General features: G+C 40.6%; 1 protein-coding gene across 3 annotated transcripts in view; it reads left to right on the top strand.

Annotated features, from left to right (window-relative positions):
• The first annotated feature begins 6,649 nt into the window (after positions 1-6,649).
• The window catches only part of BLM (BLM RecQ like helicase), a 123,786-nt gene continuing 111,825 nt past the window's right edge, over positions 6,650-18,610 (top strand). For 2 of the 3 annotated variants that reach the window (XM_075558017.1, XM_075558015.1), the window contains exons 1-2: positions 6,667-6,766; positions 18,130-18,243. The gene's annotated coding sequence lies outside the window, so the exon portion shown is untranslated. Of the gene's footprint in view, positions 6,767-18,129; positions 18,244-18,610 lie in introns of all 3 variants that reach the window. The other variant, XM_075558016.1, reaches the window with a different exon arrangement.

Below are 18,610 nucleotides of genomic sequence, written 5' to 3'. Positions count from 1 at the left end.
CTACTCTGACATGTAGGGTCTCTAAGCCTTAAAAAAGTAGAGCAAGAGTTGGAATTGACTCAATGGCAGTGGGCTTTAGGTGGTGGTGTTTTCAAGGGGCAGTGTTTCCATCTCTCTAACCCAGTGGTTCTCAACCTTCCTAAGGCCGTGACCCTGTAATACAGTTCCTCGTTTTGTGGTGACCCCCCACCCATAAAATTATTTTGTTTGCTACCTCAGAACTGTCATTTTTCTACTGTTATAAATCAGGCGTCCCCTGTGAAAGGGTCATTCAACCCCCAAAGGGGTCATGACCCACAGGTTGAGAACCTTTGGTCTAACCCGTCCCCTAAGAATTCTGTACTCTCTGATTTACCCCACCTGACAATGGGAGTGTGGCCTCCTTGGGGGGTCTCAAATCAGGTTCCACTGAACTGTTCTTGGAGTTTGGGAAACAAAAAGAAGTGTGAGAAGGCAAAACCAGGGCTGTAGCTTAGATGAGACAAGGTTTTCCAGGGAAATTCTCCTAGGACCGCCCTCGCGACCCTCAAGGATCAGCAAAGGCATTTTTGTGATGGGACATTCCTTGGGGCAGCTTTCCTGGCCTTTCTGCACAAAGGCAGTTCTTTCCTTCTAAAACTTCTTCATTATAAGCCCCAGTGACTCGCCTGTGGTTTTTGAGCAAAAACTAACAAGATTGCAATCCTGGGAACCCCAAAGCTGTGACCTTTACCGTCAGAGCTGACCTTTTTGCCTTAAATTTAACTGAATCAGCAGATTCCCTTTGAAGCTACTCTTTTGATTAAAGGTTGTTCTCTTGATCATATCAGTAAGCCCAAGACCTGCCCCCAGTAAGCGTGTCTTCCATAAAATCACCGTCATTCGCTTTGATCTTGCTTAAAAGACTGGGAAGAAGATCCGCTTTTGAGTTAGCTGGTATTCCTACAGTGCTTTTGGCACCCATCAGCTTGTTGAGGTCAAGATGTTCACTTAGATTGAAAATGCCAAACACGTGCGATCCCAACTTTAGTAACTATTGCATCATTGGTACTTCCATAGGCCTTCTTCCAGTTTCTGGACTTCAGCCACAGTTTCTTCATTTATCCAGGTTGATAGAATTCTGTCTCTGATTCACTCTTGAAATCTCCCCAACCTTCCGAAGATGCTTGATCCTTATAAAACTTGTTTTATGTGGGGCAACATTCTTGTAAACTTAAATTGCAAAGCTTGTGATGTGAGAAGATGTCCACTGATGTCTCATTAAAATTTGATCACAGAATTGTGTGTGTGTGTGTGGGGGGGTGTTTCTTCCCCACAAGTGACCTTCCCCCACTCTTTTTTGGAAGGCAATCTAATGAGATGAAGACAAAGCCACCACTGAGAGAACCTGTGTCAGCAGCCATCCAGTGATTTCAGAGACATGTATAAACATGTTTTATTTGGAACAATTGGCACGTGCGTGCACTGTACCCCTAGTAACTGATATTCTCAGAATGCTTTTGGTAGCCATCAAGTTGAAAGCTTGCTGGGGTCGAGTTCACTTAAAATTGAAAATGCCCAACTTTTTGACATCCTCCTATGTCTAGAACATATGGAATTGCTGGAACATATGGTATTTCTAGCGCTAGATTTTTAAAATCATTTTATTAGGGGCTCATACAACTCTCATCACAATCCGTACATAGATGTTTGAGGAGACAGCATAACACTGTCCATAGTGGGTATACAGCTTGCTTTATAAGGTCCAAATTGTGACTGAATAAGAGTTCAGTGTAGACTCTATCACATGTTACTGATTATCAGTTGATGAGCATTGTGTTGTGTCAAATTTTTGGCTACCTCGAGCAGTTAATTAAGTCCACTCTCCAACTAATTGCCATATCAGGTGCTCACACTGCTAGGTCACTATGCTCCTCTCCTGCTAGTCCCGGGGCCAGGGGCCTCGTAGGACTTCAAGCAGCCTTCAAGTTATCAAAGCACTTGGTTGAAGCTCCATGGGCCAAAGATGAGGCTATTTGTTCCCCTAAAAATATACAGCCTCAGACACCCTATAATACAGGGATGCCATGACTTAGAGTGGACTTGATGGCAGTGGGTTTGGTTTGGGGCTTTTTAAGGATAACCCTTACATTCCTGAACCTGAAAATGATTCAGAATGCCCACTCTCCAAGAATCCTGGGAAACCTAGCTGGCCCCATCATGTTTTCCATAAAACATCTCCTGTAATTTCAGTTTGTTACCTTGTCTCTGGATGCAACCGTTGGCGTGGCCCTGATTCATGGTAAACTGTGCCTGTCTCTAGAACCTGGAGTGTAATAAACCTAGCTATTTTGCGTGGCCTTCCTGACTCCTCTCTACCATCTTACATCTGATTTACCATCCTCAAATATCTTAGGGCAATGGCCTCCTTAGACTTATGCTAAGGTGACCAGACGTCCCGCTTTTGGCAGGACAGTCCTGATTTTTAACAATTTGTCCCACGTCCTGCGGCATTTTTTGAAAGTCCCGATTTTTGGAAAGAATATATGGTTTTCTGCTGCCGTGTGGCTATTTCTCCAGGATATGAGTTTTATATTATTTTTGTTAATTTTATAATGTTAAACTTTAATAATAACAAATAATTGTTGAGAACTGATTATCAGGAACTGCTTATCAAAGTTCGCATTGTTGATCAGTTGTTAGAATTCGACCACCATTGTTTGGACTTAATGAACAATGGCATTTTTTGGTATTGGCAACAACAAAAACATTTTGTAACTGTCTCTCAGACGATACACATCATACTGCGTGCTAGTGCTAAACAAATGATGTCAACAAATCAGCTATTCAGATAATTTAGGCAATTTATTTATTTCATAAATACATAAATTTTCTTGAATTTAGCAGACAGTACTCGTATTATTTATGTTTTATAGTGGTGGCAAAAAGTCTAGCGCCAGCCTTGAAAGTGACACTTAGGATTTACATTACGGCAAATTCAGAGAAAAAAATAATACAAGTTAGTATTGTTATTATTTAGAAAGAAATATAATATTAAAATTAAAATAATTTTTAAAATATAGTTACTTTATAACAATCCAATTAATTTACAAGCTAACAATAAAAATGTTCATTTAATTATGTACCTACTTGCTGTGTTTTTAAGCAATATGTATAGAATAATTTGTAATATAATTAAAAATAATTTTTTAGATTTTTAACATAATGAGTAAGAAAAGAGGATGCAAATTCAACGATGATCTAAGAAGTGAATTTCCTTTTATTAAAAAAAAAACAAAAGAAATTACATGGTAAAATGTGAGAAATGTAATGGTGAATTTTCTATTTCGCACACGGGAAGAATGATATTTCAAAGCACTTGGAGACACAGAAACATAAAAGATATTTAAATACTGCTGCATCTTCCTCCAAAATACATGAATTTTTTTTCAGAAAACAACTTATGTAGACGAAGAAAAGAAATTAGCATTAGCAGAAGGACTTAGGTCTTTCATACTTTTAATCACAATCATTCCTTCAGATCTATGGACTACATCACAAGTTGTCAAAAAGTTAATCAACAAAAAATTTACCTGTGTTAGAACAAAATCCGAGGGAATTGTGTGTAATGTGATTTCCTCATATGCACTTTCAGAATTAAACAAAAATCTATAAAAAATAATTTTATGTCCATATAATCTGACACATCTAATCATAAGGATATAAAGTTATTTCCAACCATTATTAGATTTTTTGATTCGGAAACTAGAATAAAAATTGGAATTTTAGATTTCATTTCTGTGCCCGGCAAAACTTCTGAAGTAATTTTCAGTTCCATTATTAATATTTTGAAAAAACAATTTAAAACATAAAATGATTGAATATTGTGCAGAGAACACGAACACAAATTTTGGAGGAAAGCGAGAAGAGGTACGAATAATATTTTTTATAAATTAAACATAAACCTTAATCAAACATTATTGGTGTTCGTTGTACAGTGCACATAATACATAATGCCATTCAAACAGCTGCTGATTTGTTGCCCGTAGATGTGGAAAATATTGTTATTAAAACATATTCTTATTTCTATATATACACTGCGCGTTGAAATGCTTAAAGAATTTTGTGAAACTGCGGAAGTCGAATATCAGAAAACACTTGGATACAGTAAAACGCGCTGGTTAGCTCTTTTGCCAACTGTCAAAGAATTTTGAAAATATACAATCCTTTGAAATCCTACTTTCTATCACAGGATAAATGTCCTAGAATTTTAGAAGAGTTTTTTGAAAAAGAATCTTCAAAAATTTGGCTAGAGTTTATACACAATCAAGCAGCTCTTTTTCAAAATGCTATAAAACTTATTGAAGGTGACAACATTTCGGTAATTGAAGTAGCAAATGAAGTTAATAATTTAACATTTCAGTGTCATGAGCGGTTAGAAAATAATTTTCTCCCGTTAACTATCCGTAATAGCATAAGCCAGTTAGAAGAACAAGGTGTGATAAATCGTGCAGAAATCATGAATCTCATTAAAAAGTTCTATAGTAACTGCATAGATTATTTAGAAGAGTGGACAGTAAATTACAATGATATTGAACGTTTTCATTGGGTTACAATGAAACAAGAACTTAATTGGAATGATGTGCAAAAATCATTCGATCATATTACTCCCATATAGTAATATTTCCAAAAATGATCCTTTTAATGAGGTATCATTATTTAAAATATATATTGATAAGGAAAAGGTTAAATCTTGGGCATCAGCAAAAATCATAATAGAGAACAAATGGTTAGAAATATTTCATTATTTTGAAACAAACCATGTTCCATACAATAATGCACTAAAAATTGTGGAATATGCGGTCCTTACCAGGAACTAATGCTGCGACTGAACATGTTTTTTCTATGGTAAATAAAGTGTGGACATCAGGAAAATCACAATTAAGTGTTGAAACTTTTTTTTTTCTTTTTTGCGCGCTTCTTTTTGGTATGAGATCTCTTGTGGTGGTGACTGAGAAGGCAGGACACTGCATTTACTTCTCGCTCCAGGCTGCGGCAGTGACGACTGTGGGAAGAGGACACAGGGTCTGGATTCCCTTGAATCCAGACAGGGTAATCTCCGGAGGGGAGATTGCATAGCTCTGGCAGAGCATTCGTGGACGGATTCTCTAATTCTGATTTTCATTGGCCGTTGACTGGTTTTGGATTCTCTCTTTTTTTTTTTTTAACATTTTATTAGGGGCTCATACAACTCTTATCACAATCCATACATATACATACATCAATTGTATAAAGCACACCCATACATTCCCTGCCCCAATCATTCTCAAAGCATTTGCTCTCCACTTACGCCCTTTGCATCAGGTTCTCTTTTTTTTCCCCTCCCTCCCTGCCCCCCCCCAAGTGTTGAGACTTTGAAAGCCATTTTATGTGTGAAATATAATTTACCAAATTCATGTGAAAATTTCATGACAATGACAGCAATCTACTAAAAAACTCACTCAAATGAGAAATATGCCAAAGAATAAGATACTATACATAATGTTAAAATCTGGTCTCCTTAACTTATGCCCATCCCACTCATACTTACTTTTGAAGCCCTACCAGGGGTCCTCAAACTACACATGTGGCCTGCCAAGGACATTTATCCAGGGCTGCCAGGTGTTTCTGACCCGTTTGTTTTTTTACTTCAAAATAAGATATGTGCAGTATGTGTAATTTGTTCATAGTTTTTTTTAAACTAGTCTGGCCCTCCAACGCGTCTGAGGGACAGTGACCTGGCCCCGTTTAAAAAGCCTGAGATCCCTGGTCTGGGATCCAAGAGGTCTGTCATGTTGCAAAGCTGGGCCATCAGAGCTAAGTGAAGCTGTGACCTCCCAGTGGCCCTACTCAGGACAAGGCTGATCCAGTGGCACACTTTCTCATTGACAATCGGTCCTCTGCTAGAACAGAGGCCCAGGAGACCCGAAGGAGTCAAGGAACTGCTCTCCCTTTTCATGCCTTTTCCAGTCCCTGCATTCCAACCAAGGGCCGAGGATTTCCTCTGGTCCTCCCAAGGATGGTTGACATCTTGGCCAGTGTCATGAATTCGGAGATACGCTTTTCCTTAAGGATTCCATTGTTCCAGTGTGACACCCCAAGCTGTCCTAATGATTGAGAGTTTTGAAAGTCATCTGATCTTTGATTTTCTGTAGGGAATTATGGAAAAGTCTTTCTTTTTTCCTTCAATTCTAAGAATTTCACCAGGAGATAAATTAAGATCGGGTAGGCTTCTCATTTGACTTAGCACACGATGACCCAAAGCAACTCATTTCTAAGTCTTTCATTAATTTATTGATCAAGTATTGATAGTACGCTTACTACGCCGCAGACCCTGTTCTAAAGTTCTAGCGGGGCAGCAGAAAAACCAACAAAATTCTCCGTAGCTGCGGGTTTTGCTATGACAAAAGTTCTCAACCCGCGCTGGCGTCTTCCCACCCACCGCAATTCCGGCAAACACAGAGCACGCAACTCAAGCCGGAAGCCCGGAGGCGTGCTGTGGTCACGTGACGCTCGCTCTCCGGATTCTAATTGGGTTTCGGGATGACGTGACCCACCCACCACCGTGCGCCGACCCCGCCCCAGCCGCCCAGAGGGGCGGGGACAAGATGCCGCGGGGCGACGGTATTGCTCAGCGCTCTCAGGACGCAGCCAATCGGAGTCCTCAAACTTCCGGCGCGAAGATGAGGTAGTCGTCGGCGTGGGCGCTCTCGCCGCGGCGCGGGGAGTTTGGATCCCGGTTCCGGCCCTTCCTTGCCTGCTGAGAGAGGTGGGTTTGCTGCGGACCGACACGCCGGCCGGCCGGCCTGCCTCTGCCCACCCTTGCGGGCCTGGAGAGCAGACCCTGCTGGCTCCTCCGCTGCGGGCTCCGGTTCGGCCGGGCCCTCGGGGCCCAGCGGGGACCCGTTTTACCCGCGATGAAGATGCGGAACGCGCGCGCGAACCGTGCCATTGTCGCCCAGGGCATTGAGGGTAGACCCGGGACAGGAACCCAGTCTGTTATCGTTCACGTCCGCGCTCCCATGCCTAACTTGATTACTGGACCCGAGTCGTCACCGGCTGCCTCGCACGCAGGCCTGTGGCACGACCCCACCCCACCCCCCACCCCCACCCACGGGCAGGGCCCGAGAACGGTACTTTCTCTGTGTCCTCCCATCGCCTTGACTGGATTTTCTGCGTCTCCAGCACGCCCTGGGCTTTGCACTCGATTTCCGAACAGTTGACGCGTCCCAGTTCCCAGCAAAATGAAGTGGTTAAAAACATGGACTGGTTGGTTTCGAATCAGATAGCTGGGTTCGAATCCCAGGTGATCATCGGCACATTACTTACACGATTTGTGTCTCTGTTTCCTTCTGTCACGTGGGGAAATGATCTCTTCCACATCCTGGAGGTTTTGTTGGTACGGAACGATTGTGATATGAGCAAGGAATGTTTCAAAGAGCACCTGGAATGTAGGAAGTATTTACACAGAGCAGTAAATGACATTGCCCTCTTTGGAGACATAGCTAATCTGAAGCACCCCAGGTTGTGTCTCTGCCAAAGGACATTTGGTGATTAAGTGGTAGAAGTGGGATTTGAACTATGGTTATCCACTCTAGCTCACCTGCCACAACGGCAGGCTGTCATACGACCCTTAATGGCCTGAATTGGAGCAGATGCCTGATAGCTTTGGGTGCCACTGCTGTAATTAAAGTGGCCCTCCTGTGCTGCTGTCATGAGGCAGGATTGATTGGATGGGGGAAGGGGAGTGCCACTGTCAAGATTCAGGAGCAGTTATGGAAGAGACTGAGTGAGAGAGCAGAAATTGTAGAGGTGGGAGTTGGGTGGGAAGAGAAGTGTTCTGTGTGGGGAAAAACAGCTCTTATAAAGAGTTGCAGTCTCGGAAGCTCACAGGGGCAGTTTTTCCTGCCCTGTATGGTCGCCATGAGTTGGCATGACTCCATGGTAATGGGAATATAGCACAGTACTGGTAAGGAATCCTGGTGATGCTGTCAAGTAGGTGTTGGTCTGTTAATCCCAAGGTTGGTGGTTTACACCCTGCAGCTGCTCCATGGGAAGAAGATAAGACTAGCTGCTCCCATGAAAATGTACAGCCTTAGAAACCCTTGGAAGTACTCGAGTCAGAATCCATTGGGTGGCCTTGGGTGTGAAAGTGCTGTCTGTCATCTTGTCAAAAAGCAGCTTATAGCCTATGGAACAGCGGTTCTCAACCTGTGGGTCACAACCCCTTTGGGGGTCGAATGACCCTTCACAGGGGTCACCCAATTCATCACAGTAGCAAAATTATAGTTATAAAGTAGCAGTGAGAATAATTTTATGGATGCCGGGGTCACCACAACACGAGGAACTGAATTAAAGGGTTGCGGCATTAGGAAGGTTGAGAACCACTGCTCTAGAAGAAAAGGAATTTGTGAATCTTGAGTTGTTATCTATGCCAGTCTCTATGAGAGGACTTCAGAAAGTTTAGGGAACCACATTATATTTTAATTCCATTTTCCCATATGGAATTTGAAGCCCCCTTGTAGTTATCATTTATTTACTAATCGTCAGAAACCAGAAGAAAGACTTGTTGCCTTTGTATTGATGAGGAAATACTAATTCAAGATCATTGGGTTGGATAGCTAGCAAAAGAGCAATTGCATTGTAATAATTTGTTGACTCGCATTAGACTAAATGCTCCTTGAAGGGAAGAATTACACCCTGTTTGTTTCTGTACTCTGGTTCCTAACATGATGCCTGACAAAGGATAAATGTTACAAGTTGTAATATTTATTTATGTAAGCTAGTGAAAGTATTTGAATGGCGTTATGGCATAAGGACTTGTTCTTTACAGTGACAAGGAGCTATTTGGTTAGAAATTTCTGTAACTTATTGAAAGTCTTAGTGTAAAGGAAAATATAACATTCATCTTATATTCAATCACTTCAGTTATTTTCATGTCTCATGAACCCTTTATGTATTTTAGCTATTGTTATTGCGATGAGTCAGTTCCCACTCATACTGACTATGCACAGCAGAACAAAACACAACACTGCCCAGACCCACAGCATCCTCACAAGTGTTATGTTTGAGTCCTTGTGGCAGCTACTGTGTCTTGTTGCCCTTCACTTAACCCACAGTGGCACCTTTCTCCAGGGACTGGTCTCTTCTGATCTCATGTTCAAAGTATGCGAGATGAAGGCTCACCATCCTCACTTCCAAGGAGCATTTTGCTTATGTGTTTTTCAAGGCAGATGTGTTTGTTCCTCTGGCAGTCCCTGGTACCTCCAATATTCTTTGCCAAAACCTCATGTAATTCAAATGCATAGATTCTTCTATTTTCCTTAGTCCACATGCGTATGAAGTTACTGAAAATACTATAGCTTGAGTCAGGTCCAACTTAATATTCAAAGTGACATCCTTGCTTTTCAACACTTCAAAGAGGTCTTGTGCAGCAAGATTTACTGCAGTGGGTCTCTTAATCTCTTGACTGCTATTTTCATGAGTGTTTATTGGGGATTCAAGCAAGATGAGAACCTTGAGAACTTCAGTTTTTCTTTCTTTTTATCATGATGTTATCTATTGGTTCAGTTGTGAGGATTTTGGTTTTCTACAACTGAGTTGTAACATATACTTAAGCCTTCAGTCTTTGTTATTCATCAGTAGTGCTTCAAGTCCTCTTAGTTTTCAGCAAGCAAGGTTGTGTCACCCACATCTGGAAGGTTGTAACTAATCCGAATGCCGAATTTTCTTCATATAGTCCAGCTTCTCAGACCATCCACTCAGTGTATAAACTGGAGAGTGTGATGAAAGGATACAACCCTGACACATTTTTCCTGACTCAAAACCATTCACACTTCCCTTGTTCTTTCTGTTCAAACCACTGCCTCTTGACCCATGTGTAGATTGCCCAGGAGCACAATGAGGTGTTCTAGAATTCCCATTTTTCTCAATATTATGTTTAGTTTGTTACAACGCACACAGTCGAATCCCTTCGTACAGTCACTAAAACACAAGTAAATAGCTTTTTGGTATTGTCTGCATTCAAGCAAGATCCAGGTGACATTAACAATAGTCCTTGTTCCATGCCTTCCTCTGAATCCTGCTTGGATTTTTGGCAGCTCCCTGTATATGTGTTACTGCCATTGCTGCTGTTGAATGATATTGAAAACTTAACTTGCATGTTATATAAATGATGTTGTTCAATAATTTCTATATTCCATTGGGTCACCACCTTTCTTTGAAATGGGTACAAATATGGATCTCTTTCATTTGGTTAGCCAGGTCACTGTCTTCAAGATTTCTTGGTATAGATCAGCGGTTTTCAACCTCTGAGTCGTGACCCCTTTGGGGGTCAAATGACCTTTTCACAGGGGTTGCCCAATTCATAACAGTAACAAAACTACAGTTATTAAGTAGCAACAAAATTATTTTTTATGGTTGGGGGATATCACCACAACATGAGGAACTGTATTAAAGGGTTGCAGCATTAGGAATGTTGAGAACCACTGGTACAGATGAATGAGTGACCTTTCCATTGGTATTTTGTCAATTCTAGGAGCCTTGATTTTCGCTAATGCTTACAATGCAGCTTGGAAGTTCTTCCTTCAGTACCATTGGTGCTTCATCTATACTACCTCTCAAAATGGTTGGATGTTGACCAGTTCTTTTTTTAAAGATCATTTTATAGGGTACTCTTTCAGCTCTTGCAACAATTGTATAAAGCATATTTGTACATATGTTGCTATCATTATCTAAATATTTACTTTCTGTTTGAGTCTTTGGTATCAGCTTCTCTCTTTCCCTCTCTCCCACCCTCATGAACTCTTGATGAATTATTATTATTATTATTTTCATGTCTTATACCAACAGCTGTCTCCTTCCTCCATAGTTTCTGTTGCTCTTCCCCTAAGGGTGGTGGTGCTGGTGGTTATGGGTCGATCATTGTGATTTGTTCCCCCTTTCTTCCCCACTTTTCCCCTACCCTCCTGGTATCACCACTCCCATGTCTGTTCCAGAGGGTTTTATCTGACCCGGATTCCGTGTGTCCTAAGCTTTTATCTGTACCTGTGCACATGCTCTGGTCTAGCCCTCAGTGAAAGGCAGGCCTGGGGTCATGATAGTGGGTGGGGTGTGTGTGAGGAAGCCTAAAACACCAGAGGATTAGTGTGTGTTTCCTTAGTGCTATACTTCACCCTGGTTGACTCACCCCTTCCTTGTGACCCTTCTGTGAGGGTATGTCTCATTGTTGAGAGATGAGTTTTGGGTCTCTGCTCTGACCCCTTGTTCTAATCAATATGTTTTTTTTTTTGTTTTCTTTTGGTCTTCTGATGCCTGTTACCTGATCCCTTCGACACCCCATGATTACACAGGCTGGTGTGCTTTTTCCATGTGGGCCTGTTGCTTCTCTACTAGATGGCCACGTTTAACTTCAAGCCTTTAAGACCCACAGATGCTTTATCTTTTGATAGCCTGGCACCATCAACGATCTTCACATTTACTTGTGCACCCATTTTGTCTTCATCAATTGTGTAGGGAGGGGGTGAGCATTACAGAATGCCAGGTTGTTAGAACAAAGTGTTTTTGCATTGAGGTAGGGCTTGAGCAGAGGCCCAACGTGTTGACCAGTTCTTTATGGTAAATTGACCCAGCGTACTCCTTCCATCTTCTTTTGATGCTTCTTATATCATTGAATACTTTGCCCACAGCATCTTCCAATATTGCAATTCAAAGCTTGAATTTTTTCTTTATTTCAACCTGATATATGCTAAGTGTGTTCTTTCTTTTTGGTTTTCTCATTTCAGATCTATGTCCATTTCATTATAATACTTTGTCTTCTTGAGCTGTCCTTTGTATTTTCCTGTCCAGCGCTTTTACTTCATTATTTCTCCGTTTTGCTTTAGCTACTCTATGATCAAGAACAAGTTTCAGAGTCTCTTCTGAAATCCACTTTGATCTTTTCTTTGCTCTCCAGCTTTTTAATGGCCTTTTGCTTTCTTTATGTGTGTTCTTGATGTCATCCCACAGCTCCTTTGGTGTGGTGTTCTGTCATTAGTGTTCAGATCTATTAGAGTCAAATCTATTCTTGAGATATCCTTTAAATTCAGGTGGCATAGACTCAGGTCATATATTATCTCTTGTGGACTTGTTTTAATTTTCTTAAACTTCAACCAGAAGTTACATATTTCAATTGATGGTCTGCCCCACAGTCAGCCCCAGACTTCCTTTTAGTTGCTGATATTGTTCTTCTTTATTGTCTCTTCCCACAGATATTGTCAGTTTGATGGCTGTATATTCCATCGGGTGAAATTCAGGTTTGTGATCACTGTTAAGTTGATGAAAAAAATATTTGCATTGAAGAAATCATTGATCTTGCAAAATTCAATCAGGTGCTCTCCAACCTCATTTCTATCACCAATGTTATATTTTCCAACTAGTGTCCTTTCTATTTGTTAACAATGCTTGAATTATCATCTCTAGTAGTTATCAATACATCTTGCCTAAACATTTAATCAATTTCAGACTGAAGAGTTGGTAGAAGTCTTCAATTCTTCATCACTAGCTTTAGTTGTTGGTGAGTAAATTTGAATAATGATTATATTAACTGGTGTCCTTGTGTGTGCATAGTTAGCCTGTAAGAGACAGCATTGTGCTTCAAGATAAATCTTGAAATGTTCTCTTTAATATGAATGTGACACTATTCCACTGGAACATGTTATTCCAGGAACTGTATGCTTAGATGATTCAAAAAGGCCATTGCCAGTCCATTTTAGTTCACCAATGCATAGGATACTGGCCTATATGAATTCCACTTCATTTTTGACAAATTCTATCTAATTTTCCTAGATTCTTGCGTGATACATTCCACATTCAGATTATTAATATACCGTATATACTCGAATATAAGCCGACCCGAGTATAAGCTGAGGTACCCAATTATTACCCAGGAAACCAGAAAAATTGATTGACTCGAGTATAAGCCTAGGGTGGGAAATGCAGGATGTGAATTAACACAGAGACCAGAGGGGAGAGACGGAGCACAGCCACAGACACATCCTTACCAGTTCAGCTGCCGGCATAAGTGAATCACTACAGGTGCTTCTGCGAATTGGAGCCGTCCACTTCACAGGACAGCTCTGATTGGTTAGATGTGAGTAAACAGATATTCAAAGCCCTGCAGTGTCAGCGGGACTTTGAATGAACAGTGGAGGAACGGCAATCACCCGCTAGATGTTCCATCTCGCTGGGGTACCACTGACCTGTGTATAAGCCCAACCCCAATTTTTCAGCACATTTTTTGTGCTGAATAACTCAGCTTATACACGAGTATATATGGTATGTTTGTACTATTCTTTTGAGGAATCTTTACATGGTGAGGTAATTAGTTTATTGTGCCTGGCCGAGAAACACATGTGGGGTTAATTGAAGGGTGGAGGGGTAAATGGCTCAGTGAGCCTCATCTTTCTAGTTCTCGGGTCTCTTGCTTTCTGATGGTCGGACCAGGGTGCAGCTGCCTTAGCCAGTTACCTGCTCTAGCAGGCAAGGCTCACTTTCTCCAAGACATCCCTGAGGAAAAGCCACATGGACCTACCCCGATGCAGCCCTGGATGCTGGAGCAGCCATGTGGAGACCCCTGCCAGAGCTGAGATGTTTACACACTCAGTGATTTGGCTTTTGGCATCATTGCGTCTGTTTTGTGAGATGGAGGAGGACTTTTTGCATTGGTGTTGGCTATATGGGGTAATGTTGCACTTGTGGGCTTGGGCAGCACTGGGTTGGGATGTTTTCTTGATGGGCACTTAACCTTTATATAAAACTCTCTCTTATACATGAGTTTCTATGGATTTGTTTCTCTAAAGTACCCAGAGTAACACGCATAGCCAAGTGATCTACCACAGGGGTCCTCAAACTACGGCCCGTGGGCCACATGCAGCCCGCCAAGGACATTTATCGGCCTGCCGGGTGTTTTTGGCCTGTTTGGTTTTTTACTTCAAAATAAGATATGTGCAGTGTACATAGGAATTTGTTCATATATTTTTTTAACTATTGTCCGGCCCTCCAACGGGTCTGAGAGACAGTGAACTGGCCTCCTGTTTAAAGTTTGAGGACCCCTGATCTACTCTCTGTCAGAGTTGGTAACAGGATAGGTCTATAGTAAAGCAAAAGTTAAGATTCCTCACCTCCAAAATTCAGATCAGTATATTTTGTCTTTACCCCAAGCAGCAGTTGACAGTCAACTTAAATTTCTTTTAGCTAGGAGTCAAAAGCTAACCTGAATCTAGAATTGGTATAGGCAAAGCTGTAAACAAGAGCCTTTTAGTCACCTAAAACTGACATCGTACATTTAGATATACAATTTACATGACCATGACTTATGTATATAAAATGAGCACTCGGATTTCATTTTTTCCCTTATATGGAAATTTAGCGTCCCAACACTCGTTATTGCAGAGCATCCTTCCTAGTGCTCTTCATTGCTGCTTTTGTCGGAAGTTAAGTGACTAGATATGGCTTTGTTGCTGACTTCTTTATTCTCTTCTGCTCTATTTGTCTACCCTTACACCAGTACCTCATTGCCTTAATTGTACTTTTTTGTTAAGGCTTTAGATACCCTTATTATTTTGTTAAGGTTTTAGATAGCTATAGTTCTGTGGAAGTGACTTGGCTACTATTTTTTTGGAATTTTGCATTGCCATATATATATTTGGCTGTTAAGTGTCTGGAGACAGCGGAGCTGGGGTGTAAGCAACTGTAGTGTTTTAGTGAGTTAAGCATTGGGCTGCTAACCACAAGGTCAGCAGTTCAAACACATCCATCTCCAAAAAGTATTACGTAAAGATAAATTAGCTCAGAGTTTGATCTTTTGAGTCTTTTAAGCAAAATCCAAAATCCAATTAAGATGATGTTATTGGAATGAATTGTATCCAGTATTGAGCCTTGGATTTATCAATGTGGTCTAGAAAAGCAAGGACTAATCAAAGCAGTGGCTTACAAAAGGGCCAGTTAAATTTAAGGCAGAGAAATCAGCTCAGAGGGTTTTGACAAATGACTTTAGAGATTCCAAAGGGATAATCATGATTTTCTTGTGAAGGACAGAGCAGTCATTGGGAGTATTTGGAAGAAAAAAATCATTTTATGTCATTTGCCTTGTGGAACCGTCTTAATGTTTTTGCTGTGTTGTTGTGTCCCATTGAATCCAACTCATAGTCACCTTTTAGGACAGTGAAATTGTCCCATAGGGTTTTCTAGGCTCCAATCATTATGGGAACAGATTCTTCCCTCAGAGTTGGCAGTGGTTTTCAACAGCCAGCCTTTCAGTTAGCGGTGAGCACGTAAGTGCCAGTAGAGCTCCTTGTATGCTTAAAAAAGTTTGTTCCCAAGTATGAGCCAATCTTTAAAATTAAGTGAAAACACCAATGAATAAACCTAAATATCTCATATGAATAATATAAGTACACTGGAAAGGGCATGGAGGGAAATGAGGCTAATTCTTCATTAAAAGAAATCACAGCTTTTGGGGAAAGAGGCTGGTTTGACTGAGGTAGGGAGAATTGCCAAAGACCATGACATGTCAGCAAGAGTCAGGTTAAAGGGAACTACACTCCCACAGGCCAAATCTGGAGCAATTTGAACATCAGAATAAATCACAATAATGGATTCTAACCCATTGAGTAAATTTAAGAATCCTTGCTCATAATAAATATATAAGAAAGAAGGGAGAAAGTTCTTTCCAGTAGAATCCCATCTACTATGTAGAGTGAATGATGGCATTTTATAACCGTCATATTATTTCTTTTTTTTCATAATATTATTTCTAAAGGCATGAATCATCAATGGATGCTAAATCAGTTGTTTCTTCTGGTTATATTTTTATAATTGATTGCTAACATAATTGCATTTGGTTGAAGAACATGTCATTATGGTTTCAATCTTTTGAAATTTGTTGGGGCTTACTTTATGACCTCATATAATATATGATCCATTTTTGTAAACGTCTGTTTGTTTTAAACTTTTTATTGTGATTTGTGCAACAGTTTGCAGAGATCAGTTTTTTTTAAACGTTTTATTTGGGCCTCATTACAACTCTTATCACAATCCATACATACATCAGTTGTGTAAAGCACATCATCATTTTCAGAGATCAGTTTTCATATATCTATTGTTTTGTGTCATTGATTATAAGCCCCACAATGTAACACCACTTATCCCATTTCCTCCTGTTTCCTTGTTTCTTATCCTCCCCCTTTGCTAACCCTTCTGAACTTTGACTTTTGGTAAAAGCTGCCCTTTTGGTCCCAAATGTCCAGTCATTCTATGGTGTGTGTACCTCCCTCATGTTATTGTTCCCCTTAGACATGTCTCTTGTTTTGGCTCAAAATTGAACTCAGGAGGTGAGCTCATTTCCAGATCTGGAGAGTAAGGTCCATAGTCTCAGAGAGTCCATAAGTCTATCCAATGAGTGAGCCTGAATGTTTCTTGTGATTTTGAGTTTTGTTCCACATTTTTCTCTCATTATATCCAGGACCTTCTAATCTGATCCCTCTCAGATAAATTGGTTGCAGTAGCCAGACACCTCTAGTTCTACTGGTCTCAAGGTTGTGGATATTAATATTTGCATTGCCGATTGGTCCACTGTACTAATTGTAATTCTGCAACCGTTATTCACCGAAATAGGTTGTAGTAGCTTGTCTTTATGGCCTTTATTTTGCCAATTAACTTAGGTGTCCCTTGAGACGATGGTCCTAAGCCCCTAGAACTAGCAGTTCATTTCTTCCAGGTATTTGGTTATGTTTAAATTTTCATAACTTTGCCCCTGAATGCTCTACCACATTCATGGAGATATTTACAGCAAACCTTTGTCAAACCTTTATATGTTTGTGGGCATGTTCCAGCTCTCCCTTCCACATCCATTCAGCCTGTATGTCTGTCCACACATCTACTTGTAGACTACCATTATCGCAGGATTTTGTATCTCGCAATATTTACTTCTGTCGCCTTTAACTCTTGCACATCTGGTGTCTTCCCCACTGTAATCATTTTTTGTTCACCTCTGTTATTGTATTATACCATCTTTTTCCTCCAAGTTAACACTTGTCTAACTACTAACCCATAATTTCCCCCTTTCTCCTTTCCTCCCTCTAGTAACCACCAAAAGGTGTTTCTTACTCAGCTTAATACCCTCCAAATTCATCCATTCTATGATATATTTTAAAGATTCATTGTTATTCCTTAATATTGCAAATTATTTCATTGAGTAGGTAACTGAAGTTTAGCCATTATTCCATTGATGGACATTTAGTTTATCTACTTGCTATTTTGCATGGTATGCAATAAATGGGTATATATATATATACACACACATACATATTCATGTCATGACTCTTATTTTTCTGGATACATAATAAGTTGAGGGATTGCTGGGTCATACAGTATTTGTCTTGACAAAAGTATAGCCAGAATACTCATTACAAGCGAGGATGGCAAAACTTTATCTCAAGTGAAAGCCCATCTGTGGACAATTGGACATCCCCCTACAGAAGGGTTACAAGGAAGGGACGATTCAACCAGGGTGCAGTATAGCACCAACAAAACACACAACATTCCTCTAGTTCCTGAAAGCTTCCTCCACCCACTCATCTCCCACCCCCACCAACTACCCAGTTCTACCTTACAAATCTGGCTGAACTGGAGTACACACATTGGTACAGATAAGAGCTTTCAACATACAGAATTCAGGACAGATAAAAACCTCAGGAAGAGTAGTGGGAATAGCAATATCATGAGAGTAGAGGGATGGGGACAGGGGGGAGGGGAGACGGGGAACCCATCACAAGGTTAGATATATAGACCACCTCCCAGGGGGACGAGTAACAGAAATGTGGGTGAAGGGAGACAGCAGACATTGTAAGACACGAAATAACAACAATAATATGTAATTGATCAAGGATTCACAAAGGAGGGAGGGGAAAAGAGAGGAGCTGATACCAAGGGCTCAAGTAGAAAGAAAATGTTTTGGAAATGTTGATGGCAACATATGTACAACTGTGCTTAATACAATTGAATGATGAATTTTAAGATTTGTAAGAGCCCCCCCCCAATAAAATGATTAATTTTTAAAAAGCTTTATCTCTTATACTTTGGACATGTTATCAGGAGAGACTACTTCCTGGAAAGAGGCATGCTTGGTAAAGAAAAGGGGCAGCAGAAAAGAGGAAAACGGAAGGCATTGGATTGACACTGACACTGGCTGCCACAGTGGGCTCAAAGGTAACGCATGTGAAGAAGGTGCAGGACCAAGCACTGCTTTGTTTTGTGACTTAATGGCACCTAACAACAGCAACACTATAGCTTTTCTTTTTTGTGTGTGTGAGAGAGTGAGTGAGTGAGATAGTGACTCAATGAGAGAGTGAGTTAGTGAGTAAGAAAGTGAGTGAGAGAGTTAGTGAATGAGACAGTGAGTCAGAGAGTGAGTGAGTCAGTGAGAGTGAGAGAGTGAGTTAGTGAGTCTATATCTTTTCTTTAAAAAAAATCATTTTATTGGGACTTTTATAGCTCTTATCACAATCTATACATACACTGTGTCAAGCACATTTGTACATATGTTGCCATCATCCTTCTCAAAACATTTTCTTTC

The sequence above is a fragment of the Tenrec ecaudatus genome, chromosome 9 (assembly GCF_050624435.1).
Source record: "Tenrec ecaudatus isolate mTenEca1 chromosome 9, mTenEca1.hap1, whole genome shotgun sequence".
Lineage (NCBI taxonomy): Eukaryota > Metazoa > Chordata > Mammalia > Afrosoricida > Tenrecidae > Tenrec > Tenrec ecaudatus.
This window is presented reverse-complemented; position numbering and strand designations above follow the sequence as displayed.